A 17351-nucleotide genomic window follows, 5' to 3' on the forward strand; every position below is an offset into this window, starting at 1 on the left:
TTCTTGCCAAACCACAGTTCATAAGGTGCCGTCTCAACAAATTTTGATGGTGCCCTATTTAACGTGAATGAAGCTGTCTCTAAAGCATAACCCCAAAACGATAGTGGTAAATCAGTGAGACACATGGCACCATATCTAATAAAGTGCGGTTACGATGTTCGAACACACCATTACGCTGTGGTGTTCTAGGTGGCGTGAGTTGTGAAACTATTCCGCATTGTTTCGAATGAAGGCCAAACTCATAACTCAAATATTCACCTCCATGATCAGATTGTAGAAACTGAATTTTCTTGTTACTATGATTTTCCACTTCACTCTAAAATTCTTTGAACTTTTCAAATGTTTCAGACTTATGTTTCATCAAGTATATATACCCATATCTGCTCAAATCATCTATGAAGGTAAGAAAATAACGATACCCGCCGCGAGCATCAACACTCATCGGACCGCATACATCAGTATGTATTATTTCCAACAAGTCTGTTGCTCGCTCCATAGTTCTCGAGAACGGAGTCTTTGTCATCTTACCCATGAGGCATGGTCCGCAAGCATCAAGTGATTCGAAAAGCCCATCAGCATGGAGTTTCTTCATGCGCTTTACACCAATATGACCTAAACGGTAGTGCCACAAATAAGTTGCACTATCATTATTAAACTTATATCTTTTGGCTTCAATACTATGAATATGTGTATCACTACTATCAAGATTTAGTAAAAATAGACCACTCATCAAGGGTGTATGACCATAAAAGATATTATTCATATAAATAGAACAACCATTATTCTCCGATTTAAATGAATAACCGTCTCGCATCAAACAAGATCCAGATATAATGTTCATGCTCAACGCTGGCACCAAATAACAATTATTTAGGTCTAAAAATAATCCCGAAGGTAGATGTAGAGGTAGCGTGCCGACAGTGATAACATCGACTTTGGAACCATTTCCCACACGCATCGTCACCTCGTCCTTAGCCAATCTTCACTTAATCTGTAGCCCCTATTTCGAGTTGCAAATTGTAAGTGCATCTAGTGCCACCCCTAGTTTGTTTTGGAGTATTGATGACAAACCTGGTTGAGGGACTAATGTGTTTGTGAGAATTGCAAGATAACACAGGTAGTAGTCCATCATTGATTCGGTTTACCTACTGGAGATGACCCCTAAAAATGTGTGAAGACATTGAAGACAATGGTGGTATGTGAAGATATTCATATTGAAGACTATGACATGAGAAGACATCGCATGAAGACTTTGGAGCGCAAAGATATAGTTGTTTCGTAGATTCATTTTCTTCTTCATTGAGTCATAGGAACCACCGTACTATTAAGTGGGGTCCAAGTGAACAAAGTCAGAATGACTAAAGTGATGCTCAACCAAATCCTAAGTCTTCGAGTGAAGACAATGAGAGCAAATCTTATCCAGAGCTGGATAAGTCAGCTTTACTTGTAGCCCAAGTCGAGCTGTCGCGTGTGTTTGAAATCTGACCGTTGGAACACATGTCAGTTCCTTAGTGACCCAGGGTCATTTCGGACAAAACAGGCCGGGTTGCCTAGTGGCTATAAATAGACCACCCCCTACACCATAAATTGGTGGCTGCTTAGAGTTAGTGCACGGATTTTGTCGTTTGAGAGCAACCCACCTCCGAAGGCTTTAAGAGATAAATCCTTGCGAGGACAAAGCCCTAAACACCCAGAGCCAAAGAGTGTTAATTAGGCATCACAGAAGTCTTTCTATCTGTGTGATCTGAAGACTTGTTACACTTGAGGACTATGAATCCTCCAGCCGGTTAGGCGTCGCTTTCTGAGCATCCAAGAGTCATTGTGGATCGCCGGTGAACGAAGTCTATGAAGGTTTGGAAGTCTACCTTGAAGACTTACCTGAGTGATTGGGCGAGGACTGGGTGTCCTTAGCTCAAGGGGAATAAGGTGAAGACACGGTCTTCTGAGTTGAATCTTAGCCTCCCTAACCAGACGTACAGTTGTCACAGCAACTGGAACTGGTCCAACAAATCCTTTGTCTTCACCAAGCAACTGGTTCTATCTCTTCCTTCTCTTTACTTACAGTTTGTCTTCGTGAAGTCATTGCCTACTTGCATTATCTGTTTGACTTCACTGTGTGACTACTTGTTCTGATTGGCTTCATACTATCTTCCATCCTGATCCATACTGCCTAGCTGCTAATAGTCTTCGTGCTTTCACTTCATTGAATACTTGTCTATGGCTTGCCTAGTGTAGTCTACCTTCCGCTGCATGTTAATAGGTTCATTTCTATCCTTTGTCTTCGAAACATCCATGTTTTGAATACTTTCATAAAAATCGCCTACTCACCCCCCTCTAGTCGATCACTAGCACTTTCAATTGGTATCAAAGCAAGGTACTCCCTTGTTCTGTGTGATTCGGTTTAACCACCTGGAGTTTTAGCTATGTCGACTACAGGGATAATCAAAGTCTTCGCTGCATGCCCTATCTTTGATGGCACTGATTACCCATACTGGAAGAATAAGATGCGCATGCATCTTGAAGCCATTGATGTCTATCTATGGTATGTCGTCAAGAACGGCATTCCCAAGACTGGTGAAGGTGTCACCCCTGCTGATATCAAGAAGTTCGTTCAACTGGATTCTACTGCCAAGAACATCATCTGTGGTCATTGAGGGAGTCCTGGATTAGGGGGTGTTCGGATAGCCGGACTATACCTTCAGCCGGACTCCTGGACTATGAAGATATAAGATTGAAGACTTCGTCCCGTGTCCGGATGGGACTTTCCTTGGCGTGGAAGTCAAGCTTGGCGATGCGATATTCAATATCTCCTACCATTGTAACCGACTCTGTGTAACCCTAACCCTATTCGACACAGGAAGATGGAGAAGCCAGCCCTCACGAGAGAGCGGCGACCAAGAGGTCGAGGATGATAACTATACGCCTCCCTCCGAAGACGAGGCAAGCCTCGATGACAATGAATTCGTCATACCATCAGACCCCACTGAACAAGAGCATTTTAAACGCAGGCTTTTAGCCACGGCAAGCAGCCTCAAGGAAAAGCAGCAACAGCTTATAGCTGCCCAAGATTTGCTAGCTGACAGATGGACTAAAGTCCTTGCGGCCGAAGAGTATGAACTCGAATGCCACTCCAAGAGTTACCCGAAGCACAGGCTGCTACCCCGATCAGAGGAGGAAGCACCTACATCACCAGCGCATGACATAGCAGACCGGCCACCCCGTGGCCATGACAGAGAGGCCGCTCAGCCCTCCACCCAAGCCATGCCCCGACGCCGCACAACTAAGGCATGGGAAAATGCGCCTGACCTGCGAGACATACTGGAGGATAAAGCAAGACAAACAAGATTGATCTACAGATCACGCAGGTGCCCTACGGCATGTGACAATGATCTTCATTCCGGATACAACAAATCCGGCCGGGCCGAACACAACAGACATAGCTCTTCCGAGTTGCGTCGTGATGTAGCCCAGTACAGAGGCGCCGCACACCCGCTATGCTGCACGAATGAAGTAATGGATCATAAAATCCCAGAGGGCTTCAAACCCGTAAACATCGAATCATACGATGGCACCACAGCCCCGGCGGTATGGATCGAGGACTATCTCCTTCACATCCACTTGGCACGCGGCGATGATCTACATGCCATCAAGTACCTCCCGCTCAAACTTAAAGGTCCGGCCCGGCATTGGCTTAACAGCTTGCCAGCAGACTCAATCGGTTCTTGGGAGGACCTGGAAGCCGCATTCCTTGATAACTTCCAGGGCACTTACGTACAACCGCCGGATGCCGATGACTTAAGCCACATAATTCAGTAGCCAGAAGAATCAGCCACACAATTCTGGACACGGTTCCTAACAAAGAAAAACCAGATAGTCGACTGTCCGGATGCAGAGGCCCTAGAAGCCTTCAAGCATAACATCCGCGACGAGTGGCTTGCCCGGCACCTGGGACAGGAAAAGCCGATATCCATGGTAGCACTCACGACACTCATGACCCGCTTTTGCGCGGGAGAAGACAACTGGCTGGCTTGCAGTAACAACTTATCAAAGAACCCTGGTAATTCGGATACCAAGGACAAAAGTGGCAGGACACGTCGGAATAAGCAAAAACGCCGCGTTAACAGCGACAGCAATGAAGAGACGACAGTCAATGCCGGATTCAGAAGCTATAAATCCGGTCGGCGGAAAAAGCCATTCAAAAAGAATACTCAGGGCCCGTCCAGTTTGGACCGAATACTCGATCGCTTGTGCCAGATACATGGCACCCCCGAAAAGCCAGCCAATCACACTAACAAGGATTGTTGGGTGTTCAAGCAGGCAAGCAAGTTAAGAGCCGAAAACAGAGACAAGGGGCTGCACAGCAACGACGAAGAGCCCAAGCCGCCGAACAACAATGGACAGAAGGGCTTTCCCCCACAAGTGCGGACGGTGAACATGATATACGCAACCCACATTCCCAAGCGGGAGCGGAAGCGTGCGTTGCGGGACATATACGCGATGGAGCCAGTCGCCCCAAAGTTCAACCCATGGTCCTCCTGCCCGATCACCTTTGATCGAAGGGACCATCCCACTAGCATCCGTCATGGCAGCTTCGTCGCATTGGTTCTCGACCCAATCATCGACGGATGTCACCTCACAAGAGTCCTCATGGACGACGGCAGTAGCCTGAACCTGCTTTATCAGGACACAGTGCGGAAAATGGGCACAGATCCCTCAAGGATCAAACCCACAAGAACGACCTTTAAAGGCGTTATACCATGTGTAGAAGCCAACTGTACAGGCTCAGTAACACTGACGTGGTCTTCGGATCCCCGGATAATTTCCGAAGCGAAGAGTGTCGTGGTATTCTCACGGGGGGCTTGCGAGTCGATAGATGCCACAAGGGCTTAGTGTGTGGGTAAGACTGCTGCTGATTGGCCCGGGAGCGGGTATGCGAGTAGCACGCGGTGGTTTACCCAGCTTCGGAGCTCTCCGGAGAGATAATACTCCTACTGCTGCATGTCTGAGTGTATCTGATAGGTCTAGTACAAAGCGCTCCTGGAGCTGTATCTGAGATCAGTACCGTGGGTATCTGACTTGGTGTATGCCTGCATGAGACATGCTCTAGTGGCCGGCTATGCCCATGGCCTATGGCCGAATGGGTGTGTGTGAGCTCATGCGTGAGTGTGTGTGAGTGTCCATCCTCCTGGATGGATGGATGAGTGCCCCTTTTATAGTGTGGGCTAGCTTACTATGTAAGCTATGTGGGTAGGCATGGGTAAGGCATGGTGCATGTCATGCTTGTCCCCTGGGTCACTTCATAAATAGTGCCAGGGGACAAGTGACACTGTACATGATGTCATCGCGGTACGGTTGTCTTGTCCGCGGTATGGCCGTCTCGTCCGTGTCTTGTCGATGTCGCTTCGGGCTGCAGTCGGCAGCCGGCTGGTTGGTGCAGTCGGCAGCCGGCTGGTTGGCGTAGTCGGCAGCCGGCAGTCGGCAGCCGGCCGGGTAGAGCAGTCGGACGGGGAGCCGGCAGGAGCAGCCGGACAGTCGGACTGAGGGGCTTTGCTAGCCCCGATGTCTTGAAATATCGTCTTGCCGTCCTCGGGGTACCCGTGGTCGGTTACTCCGACAAAGAGTTAATCTTCGATATAGTCCCGTTTCGCAGTGGCTATCACGCCCTGCTCGGACGAACCGCATTCGCAAAATTCAATGCGATGCCGCATTACGCATATCTCAAACTCAAGATGCCAGGCCCTCGAGGAGTAATCACGGTCAACGGAAACACCGAACGCTCCCTCCGTACGACGGAGCATACGGCGGCTCTCACAGCGGAGATACAAAGTAGCCTTCTTAGGCAATTCCCCAGTCCGGCCATTAAAAAGCCAGACACTGCCAAGCGCGCCCGGAGTAACCTACAGCAGGACCGCCTGGCACACTCTGAGCAAGCGTAGCAATGCGGCCCCAACCCCAGCTTTCGCGACCTAGCGAAACCAATACCTTGCGTACACAACTACGCCCTTGAAATACCATGGGCACAGAGGAAGGGGCACAATAAATGGCACGCCCAACATACGGCTTAAAACATACTAGGGGCTGCCGGATTCTTTTTTTTTTATTTTTTCTTACTTTCAAGACTCCATACTTCGGACGACCTGTTCGGCAACTCGACTGCCGCACAAACGATGCAAGATCCAGGGAGGCAGACAAGCCATGCCGCATTATGGAACTCCCATGTGGTCTCTGTTACGAGCGGTATGCCTGTTTTAAATACAATTCCGCGGCCTGCTCCTGGTCAGGACATACTAAATAGTCCAATATCTTTTGCTTATCGCACTATTTGTATCTTTTGCCTCTCTATAAACAATGCTTAGCTTCTCGTCTATTTTTTGCATTACTCTATTTTATATATGTTCATTAATGACATGTTGCACCCGTACACTATGGTACGACAAGTACGCCAGGGGCTTCAGTACCCTTTAATATGGTGTGAGAAGTCCGTACACTTTCACAAGTGCGGCACCCCGAACTTATAGCACTATATGCATCGGCTCCGAATCATGATTTGGGTCAATAGTTGGGTTTGGCCGGCTCCTATGTTTTGGTGCCTTAAGTTCCGCTATATCGGCTAAGGTACATTAGGAGAACCACTGCGATTGTGCCCCGGTTGAGCTGGGCTAAGCACCTCAGTGGAGAAAGCTAAAACTGACTGTCATGATGAGGCGAGAGACCGGTCGCTGTTCGAGAGGTTTTCCGGATCCCTAAAGGCCTATGCCGCTTCAAGCGAGGAGCTGGATAACCCCAGCCAAGGCGTGGATAGCACCCCGAACTCGGTCTTCCGAACTAGGGGCTTCGCCGAAATTTAAAATTATAAAGTTCTATGGCTAAGTGAGAGTGTTCACGCATTATAGTCCGATTACCTGGTTCGCCGTGCTGAGCGCCTCCCTCGAAGGACCCAACTATGGGAAAAAGAGTGCTCAGATTTATCCCCGAACACCCCAGCACTAGTGGCATGGGGGCAGAAGCCGACGACTGGCCATCTCTCAATTTTTTGATAAACGGCCGCACAGAAAATAATATTTTAAGTTCAACAAGCATTGCTTAAGCGCCTATGAACAAGTTTTCAGCGCACAGGATAAAAACGAGTGAGTTTATTCAGAAATTACATCCTTTGTACATTCATCTGCCACAAGGCAAGCACCCGCAAGAACATCCTTGTAATAATTCTTGGGCTTGCGATGCTCCTTCCCTGGCGGCGGCCCGTCCTTCACAAGCTTCTCACCGTCTAGCTTACCCCAGTGCACCTTTACACGGGCAAGGGCCCTACGGGAACCTTCAATGCAGACGGAGCGCTTGAGGACCTCGAGCCTTGGACAGGCCTCCACCAGCCGCCGCACCAGCCCGAAGTAGCTCCCAGGCAGGGCCTCTCCGGGCCACAGCCGAACTATGAAGCGCTTCATGGCCTGTTCGGCCGCCTTGTGGAGTTCGAATGCCCCTGGAGAACTCCAGATTCGGGTAAGTAACAAGTAGTTTACTTTTATATTTCTGCTTTGCATAAAGAATGCCTTACCCGCTGCTATCTTCTTCATATCCTCCAACTCTCGGAGGGCCTTTTGGGCTTCGGCCTTGGCAGACTTGGCAGTCTCAAGGGCCGCCGCGAGCTCGGACGCTCGGGTCTCTGACTCAAGCTCCAAACTCTCATGTTTTCTCATGAGAGCCTGAAGCTCTTGCTGCACCTTGCCGACCTGAGCCCAAGTTTTTCTCGCTCGGTGCGCTCCGCGGCCGTTTTCTTTTCGGCCTCAGACAGCGCCTGCTTGAGGGTCGCCACCTCAGTCGTGGCCCCTACAATAAGCAGTACAATCCTGTTATTTTTTGCAATCACGCCTCTCTATAGGCACTTATTTCTGTAAGGTATTTCTTACCTTCTTTCTCCTTGAGTTGCCGCTTGGCAAGGCCGAGCTCTTGCTCGGACCGCTCGAGTCCCTGTTTCAGGACACCCACCTCCACAGTCAGTGCGGCGGTGGACAGCAGCGAAGCCTGCATACGCATATTGACTCTTTATTGTTAGACTCCTGCGAAATTTAATAGATCCTCTATTCGGCTTTTCTTTCCGAACGCCAAATAGAGCATCAGGGGCTACTGTCTATGCGGTAATATTTTTACATATTTTTACTTACCTCGAAGCCTGTTAGGAGGCTAGCACAAGCTTCACTCAGCCCGCTCTTGGCGGACTGGACCTTCTGGATCACCGCACTCATAATAGTACGGTGCTCCTCGTCGATGGAGGCGCCTTCAAGCACCTCCAGCAGATTGTCCGGCACCTCTGGTTGGACGGAGGTTGCCGGCTCAGAAGACTTGCTCCTCTTGGAAGGAGCTCGCCTACCGCGGTCCGGAATCGTTGAAGATTCCGGCACGGTGTCCGGCTTAAGGCCGGACTTGGGGCCCTGGGGGGTCTTGTCCCCTTTACTCCTGGAGTCTGGGAGGTTGCCTTGCGGCTCCTCCAGGACCACCTCCTCCTGCCCCGGAGCTTGTCGCGACGCCACTTCGGCATCGTCCGCAGTGCGGGGGGAGACAGTGGGCGGAACGGAGTTCACGTCCGATGAATCCAGGGAGCCGCTCGACGACTCGTTGAGTTCGGCCCGGGGCGGGCTGCATAAGTATCATCGACATTAGGTAAAGCTGTGCAACAAAGGAACATCACGAGTTACTCTGATATCCGAACTTACGATTTCGCCGGACGCTTGGCCCTGTCCGGCAACTCCTCTTCGTCTTCTTCGGTGTCGGGGGAATAGTCCGGCGGAGGGGTCTTCCTCTTCCTGGACCCCTCGGCCTCCCCAGTTGGGGCGGCCTCCCTCTTCTTTCCTCCCCCTGCTGGAGGGGGAGAGGTTTCTTCTTCCTCCTCCTCGTTTTCATGGGAGGAGGGCGTCTCGGACTCACCGGATGACGAGTCCGACAACACCACATTACGGGTACTCTTTCGAGTCCCCGTGGTCTTCTTCTTCTTAGCCTTCTTCTCCGGCACAACATAAGGCGCCGGAGTCAGCAGCTTCACCAGTAGAGCTGGGGCTGGGTCTTCAGGCAGCGGAGCCGGACAGTTAATCAGTTCGGCCATCGCCCGCCAAGCCTGTCAAAGGCAAGGGAGTTTAGATCCCGCATAGAGTCAAACTATGAAAAAAGCTTGAACATCCTGTAACAGGTGTAGATAGCATACCTTGCTAGCGTGACGCTGTGAGCTGTATCCGCGGTCCTCAAAAGCGGATGCGGGAGCCTCGGCGCCCTTGAATAGCATCTTCCAGGCATCTTCGTACGTTGTGTCGAAGAGCCTGCTGAGGGTTTGATGCTGCGCCGAGTCGAACTCCCACAGATTGAAATCCCGGTGTTGGCACGGGAGGATCCGGCGGACGAGCATAACCTGGATTATGTTGACAAGCTAGATTGGCTTGTTCACCAGGGACCGGATGCATGTTTGCAATCCGGTCACCTCTTTCTCGTCGCCCCATGATAGGCCCGTCTCTTTCCAGGACAAAAGCCGCGCGGGGGGTCCGGATCGGAACTCAGGGACCGCGGTCCATTCCGGATCGCGTGGCTCGGTGATATAAAACCACCCGGATTGCCATCCCTTTAGGGTCTCCATGAAAGAGCCCTCGAACCATAGGGCGTTGGCCATCTTGCCCGCCATGGCGTCTCCGCACTCCGCCTGGCTGCCGCTCACCACCTTGGGCTTGACGTTGAAAGTCTTGAGCCAGAGGCCGAAATGGGGGCGGACGCGGAGAAAGGCCTCGCACACGATGATAAACGCCGAGATGTTGAGGATGAAGTTCGGAGCCAGATCGTGGAAATCTAGGCCGTAGTAGAACATGAGCCCCCGGACAAATGGGTGGAGTGGAAAACCCAGTCCGCGGAGGAAGTGGAGGAGAAATACCACCCTCTCATGGGGCCTTGGGGTGGGGATAAGCTGTCCCTTCTCGGGAAGCTGGTGCACGATGTCCTTGGACAGATACCCGGCCTTCCTTAGCTTCTTGATTTTGTCCTCCGTAACGGTGGATACCATCCATTTGCCTCCCGCTCTGGACATTGCTGGAGAAGGTTGAGGTGGGAAGTGCGGGCTTGGGCGCTGGAGCTCGGGTGCGTGAGAGATGGGTAGGCAAGGGAGGAAGAAGGCGTAGGTAAATAGGGTGGATCCTTATCCCCTTATATAGGAGGATGCGGTTATGCGTCCCCACTGCCTGATAAAACTCGCTTGCCTCCCGAGCGCCGTGATAAATGGCGCGGTTGGGTTACCCACATCCATATTAGTGAGAATCCCGTAAAAAGGGTACATGATCTCTGCTTTGACAAGACGTGCCAAGGAAACCACCTCGCAAAACATGCTGAGGTGAAAAAGTAAAAACAATTCGAGTAAAGGACTTGGCTGTAGTGTGATGGCGCACTGCAGAATACATCAGCAGATTTGATTTGTGTTAATATTATTCTCTCTATAGCAATATGTGGAAACTTATTTTACAGAGCCGGACACTACTCTTGGTGATTACAATCTTCTATGAAGGACTTGGAGGAGGAACCCGCCTTGCAATGCCGAAGACAATTTGCGCGCCGGACTCGTTGTCATTGAAGCCTGGTTCAGGGGCTACTGAGGGAGTCCTGGATTAGGGGGTGTTCGGATAGCCGGACTATACCTTCAGCCGGACTCCCGGACTATGAAGATATAAGATTGAAGACTTCGTCCCGTGTCCGGATGGGACTTTCCTTGGCGTGGAAGGCAAGCTTGGCGATGCGATATTCAAGATCTCCTACCATTGTAACCGACTCTGTGTAACCCTAACCCTATCCGGTGTCTATATAAACCGGAGGGTTGTAGTCCGTAGAGGATCAACTCCATACACAATCATACCATAGGCTAGCTTCTAGGGTTTAGCCTCCTTGATCTCGTGGTAGATCTACTCTTGTACTACCCATATCATCAATATTAATCAAGGAGTAGGGGATAAACTCCATCGAGAGGGCCCGAACCTGGGTAAAACAAAGTGTCCCCTGTCTCCTGTTACCATCCGGCCTAGACGCACAGTTCGGGACCCCCTACCCGAGATCCGCCGGTTTTGACACCGACAATCATCGGACCAAAGGACAGTATGGCTGTGTGAGTGCTCTGGAAACGTCGAAGCTAGTCTGGGACTGGCTCTCCAAGGTCAATGAAGGCGTCTCAACCCAGAGAGATCAAAGGATCAGTGTCCTTCGCAACCTCTTTAACCGCTTCAAGAGAAACGACAATGAGAATGTTCAGCTCACGTTTGATCGCCTCGCCGACATCACAAATGAGCTTCATGCTCTCGGCGCTACTGAGATCACCAAGCATGAAATCATCAAGACACACCTGAGATCACTTGAAAGCTCATTTGACACCCTAGCCCTGATGATTCAAGAACACCCAGATTTCAAGACACTCGATCCCTCTAGTTGGGGATCGTAGCACAAATTTAAAATTTTCTACGCATCACCAAGATCAATCTATGGAGTCATCTAGCAACGAGAGGGAGAGGAGTGCATCTACATACCCTTGTAGATCGCAAGCGGAAGCGTTCAAGAGAACGGGGTTGATGGAGACGTACTCGTCGTGATCAAAATCATCGATGACCGAGCGCCGAACGGACGACACCTCGCGTTCAACACACGTACGGTTGGGAGATACGTCTCCTCCTTCTTGATCTAGAAAGGGAAGGAGAGGTTGATGGAGATCCAGCAGCACGACGGCGTGGTGGTGGAAGTAGCGGGATCCCGGCAGGGCTTCGCCAAGCGCAAGCGGGGAGGAAGAGGTGTCACGGGAGGGAGGGAGGTGCCAGGGACTTGGGGTGCGGTTGCACTCCCTCCCCTCCACTATATATAGGGGGCCTGGGGGGCACCGGCCCCTAGAGATCCCATCTAATGGGGGGGGGGGCTAGGGGGTGGCTTGGCCCCCAAGCTAGGTGGAGGCGCCCCTACCCCCTTAGGGTTTCCAACCCTAGGTGCACGGGAGGCCCAAGGGGGGCGCACCAGCCCACCAGGGGCTGGTTCCCTTCCCACTTCAGCCCACGGGGCCCTCCGGGATAGGTGGCCCAACCCGGTGGACCCCCGGGGCCCTTCCGGTGGTCCCGGTACAATACCGGTGACCCCCAAAACTTTCCTGGTGGCCGAAACTGGACTTCCTATATACAAATCTTTACCTCCAGACCATTCTGGAACTCCTCGTGACGTCTGGGATCTCATCCGGGACTCCGAACAACTTTCAGGTTAGCGCATACTAATATTTCTACAACCCTAGCGTCATCGAACCTTAAGTGTGTAGACCCTACGGGTTCGGGAACCATGCAGACATGACCGGGACAACTCTTCAGCCAATAACCAACAGCGGGATCTGGATACCCATGTTGGCTCCCACATGTTCCACGATGATCTCATTGGATGAACCACGATGTCGAGGATTCAATCAATCCCGTATTCAATTCCCTTTGTCAATCGGTATGTTACCTGCCCAAGATTCGATCGTCGGTATCCCAATACCTCGTTCAATCTCGTTACCGGCAAGTCACTTTACTCATTCTGCAACACATCATCCCATGACCAACCCTTAGTCACGTTGAGCTCATTACGATGATGTCTTACCGAGTGGGCCTAGAGATACCTCTCCGTCATGCGGAGGGACAAATCCCAGTCTCGATTCATGCCAACCCAACAGACACTTTCGGAGATACCCGTAGTGCACCTTTATAGTCACCCAGTTACGTTGTGACGTTTGGCACACCCAAAGTATTCCTACAGTATCCGGGAGTTGCACAATCTCATGGTCTAAGGAAAGGATACTTGACATTAGAAAAGCTCTAGCAGACGAACTACACGATCTTGTGCTATGCTTAAGATTGGGTCTTGTCCATCACATCATTCTCCTAATGATGTGATCCCGTTATCAATGACATCTAATGTCCATAGTCAGGAAACCATGACTATCTGTTGATCAACGAGCTAGTCAACTAGAGGCTCACTAGGGACATGTTGTGGTCTATGTATTCACACATGTATTACGATTTCCGGATAACACAATTATAGCATGAACAATAGACAATTATCATGAACAAGGAAATATAATAATAACCATTTTATTATTGCCTCTAGGGCATATTTCCAACAGTCTCCCACTTGCACTAGAGTCAATAATCTAGTTACATTGTGATGAATCGAACACCCATAGAGTTCTGGTGTTGATCATGTTTTGCTCGAGGAAGAGGTTTAGTCAACGGATCTGCGACATTCAGGTCCGTATGCACTTTACAAATATCTATGTCTCCATTTTGAACATTTTCACGAATGGAGTTGAAGCGACGCTTGATATGCCTGGTCTTCCTGTGAAACCTGGGCTCCTTGGCAAGGGCAATAGCTCCAGTGTTGTCACAGAAGAGAGTCATCGGGCCCGACGCATTGGGAATAACTCCTAGGTCGGTAATGAACTCCTTCACCCAGATTGCTTCTTGTGCTGCCTCCGAGGCTGCCATGTACTCCGCTTCACATGTAGATCCGCCACGACGCTTTGCTTGCAACTGCACCAGCTGACTGCCCCACCATTCAAAATATACACGTATCCGGTTTGTGACTTAGAGTCATCCAGATCTGTGTCGAAGCTAGCATCGACGTAACCCTTTACGACGAGCTCTTCGTCACCTCCATAGACGAGAAACATATCCTTAGTCCTTTTCAGGTACTTCAGGATATTCTTGACCGCTGTCCAGTGTTCCATGCCGGGATTACTTTGGTACCTTCCTACCAAACTTACGGCAAGGTTTACATCAGGTCTGGTACACAGCATGGCATACATGATAGACCCTATGGCCGAGGCATAGGGGACGACACTCATCTTTTCTCTATCTTCTGCCGTGGTCGGGCATTGAGCCGTGCTCAATCTCATACCTTGCAATACAGGCAAGAACCCCTTCTTGGACTGATCCATATTGAACTTCTTCAATATCTTGTCAAGGTACGTACTTTGTGAAAGACCAATGAGGCGTCTCGATCTATCTCTATAGATCTTGATGCCTAATATATAAGCAGCTTCTCCAAGGTCCTTCATTGAAAAACACTTGTTCAAGTAGGCCTTTATGCTTTCCAAGAATTCTATATCATTTCCCATCAATAGTATGTCATCCACATATAATATGAGAAATGCTACAGAGCTCCCACTCACTTTCTTGTAAACACAGGCTTCTCCATAAGTCTGCGTAAACCCAAACACTTTGATCATCTCATCAAATCGAATGTTCCAACTCCGAGATGCTTGCACCAGCCCATAGATTGAGCGTTGGAGCTTGCACACCTTGTCAGCATTCTTAGGATCGACAAAACCTTCCGGCTGCATCATATACAATTCTTCCTTAAGGAAACCATTAAGGAATGCCGTTTTGACGTCCATTTTCCATATCTCATAATCATAGAATGCGGCAATTGCTAACATGATTCGGACGGACTTCAGCTTCGCTACGGGTGAGAAAGTCTCGTCGTAGTCAACCCCTTGAACGTGTCGATAACCCTTAGCGACAAGCCGAGCCTTATAGATGGTCACATTACCATCCGCGTATGTCTTCTTCTTAAAGATCCATTTATTTTCTATGGCTCGCCGATCATAGAGCAAGTCACTCAAAGTCCATACTTCGTTTTCATACATGGATTCTATCTCGGATTTCATGGCTTCCAGCCATTTGTTGGAATCTGGGCCCGCCATCGCTTCTTCATAGTTCAAAGGTTCACCATTGTCTAACAACAGGATTTCCAGGACAGGGTTGCCGTACCACTCTAGTGCGGAATGTGTCCTTGTGGACCTTCGAAGTTCAGTAGAAACTTGATCTGAAGTTTCATGATCATCATCATTAACTTCCTCCCTAGTCGGTGCAGGCACCTGAGGAACATTTTCTTGAGCTGTGCCACTCTCTGGTTCAAGAGGCGATACTTCATCAAGTTCTACTTTCCTCCCACTTACTTCTTTTGAGAGAAACTCTTTCTCTAGAAAGGATCCATTCTTGGCAACAAAGGTCTTGCCTTCGGATCTGAGGTAGAAGGTATACCCTATAGTTTCTTTAGGGTATCCTATGAAGACGCATTTTTCCGATTTGGGTTCGAGCTTTTCAGGTTGAAGTTTCTTGACATAAGCATCGCATCCCCAAACTTTTAGAAATGACATCTTAGGTTTCTTGCCAAACCACAATTCATATGGTGTCGTCTCAACGGATATCGACGGAGCCCTATTTAAAGTGAATGTGGCAGTCTCTATAGCATAACCCCAAAATGATAGCGGTAGATCGGTAAGAGACATCATAGATCGTACCATATCCAATAGGGTGCGATTACGACGACCATTACGCTGTGGTGTTCCAGGCGGCGTGAGTTGTGAAACTATTCCACATTTCCTTAAGTGCGTGCCAAATTCGTGACTCAAATATTCTCCCCCACGATCTGATCGTAAGAACTTGATTTTCCTGTCACGTTGATTCTCAACCTCACTCTGAAATTCCTTGAACTTTTCAAAGGTCTCAGACTTGTGTTTCATTAAGTAGACATACCCATATCTACTTAAGTCATCAGTGAGGGTGAGGACATAACGATAGCCACCGCGAGCCTCAACACTCATTGGACCGCACACATCAGTATGTATGATTTCCAATAAGTTGGTTGCTCGCTCCATCGGGAACGGAGTCTTGGTCATTTTGCCCATGAGGCATGGTTCGCACGTGTCAAATGATTCATAATCAAGAGACTCCAAAAGTCCATCTGCATGGAGTTTCTTCATGCGTTTGACACCAATGTGACCAAGGCGGCAGTGCCACAAGTATGTGGGACTATCATTATCAACCTTACATCTTTTGGCATTCACACTATGAATATGTGTAACATCACGTTCGAGATTAAATAAGAATAAACCATTGACCAGCGGGGCATGACCATAAAACATGTCTCTCATATAAATAGAACAACCATTATTCTCAGATTTAAATGAGTAGCCATCTCGCATTAAACGAGATCCAGATACAATGTTCATGCTCAAAGCTGGTACTAAATAACAATTATTGAGGTTTAAAACTAATCCCGTAGGTAAATGTAGAGGTAGCGTGCCGACGGCGATCACATCGACCTTGGAACCATTCCCGACGCGCATCGTCACCTCGTCCTTCGCCAGTCTCCGTTTATTCCGCAGTTCCTGTTTTGAGTTACAAATATGAGCAACTGCACCGGTATCAAATACCCAGGAGCTACTACGAGCGCTGGTTAGGTACACATCAATAACATGTATATCACATATACCTTTGGTATTGCCGGCCTTCTTATCCGCTAAGTACTTGGGGCAGTTCCGCTTCCAGTGACCGTTTCCCTTGCAATAAAAGCACTCAGTCTCAGGCTTGGGTCCATTCTTTGGCTTCTTCCCGGCAGCTTGCTTACCGGGCGCGGCAACTCCCTTGCCGTCCTTCTTGAAGTTCTTTTTACCCTTGCCTTTCTTGAACTTAGTGGTTTTATTCACCATCAACACTTGATGTTCCTTTTTGATTTCCACCTCCGCTGATTTCAGCATTGAATATACCTCGGGAATGGTCTTTTCCATCCCCTGCATATTGAAGTTCATCACAAAGCTCTTGTAGCTAGGTGGGAGCGACTGAAGGATTCTGTCAACGACCGCATCATCCGGGAGATTAACTCCCAGCTGAGACAAGCGGTTGTGCAACCCAGACATTTTGAGTATGTGCTCGCTGACAGAACTGTTCTCCTCCATCTTACAACTGTAGAACTTGTCGGAGACTTCATATCTCTCGACCCGGGCATGAGCTTGGAAAACCATTTTCAGCTCTTGGAACATCTCATATGCTCCGTGTTGCTCAAAACGCTTTTGGAGCCCCGGTTCTAAGCTGTAAAGCATGCCGCACTGAACCAGGGAGTAATCATCACTACGCGTCTGCCAAGCGTTCATAACGTCTTGTTCTGCAGGGAAAACAGGTGCTTCACCTAGCGGTGCATCAAGGAGATATGCTTTCCTGGCAGCTATGAGGATAATCCTCAGGTTACGGACCCAGTCCGTGTAGTTGCTGCCATCGTCTTTCAGCTTGGTTTTCTCTAGGAACGCGTTGAAGTTGAGGGCAACATTAGCGTGGGCCATTTGATCTACAAGACATATTGCAAAGATTTTTAGACTATGTTCATGATAATTAAGTTCATCTAATCAAATTATTAAATGAACTCCCACTCAGATAGACATCCCTCTAGTCATCTAAGTGATACATGATCTGAGTCAACCAGGCCGTGTCCGATCATCACGTGAGACGAACTAGTCATCATCGGTGAACATTTTCATGTTGATCGTATCTTCT

This window comes from Triticum aestivum, chromosome 7A (genome assembly GCF_018294505.1).
Source record: "Triticum aestivum cultivar Chinese Spring chromosome 7A, IWGSC CS RefSeq v2.1, whole genome shotgun sequence".
Classification (NCBI taxonomy): domain Eukaryota; kingdom Viridiplantae; phylum Streptophyta; class Magnoliopsida; order Poales; family Poaceae; genus Triticum; species Triticum aestivum.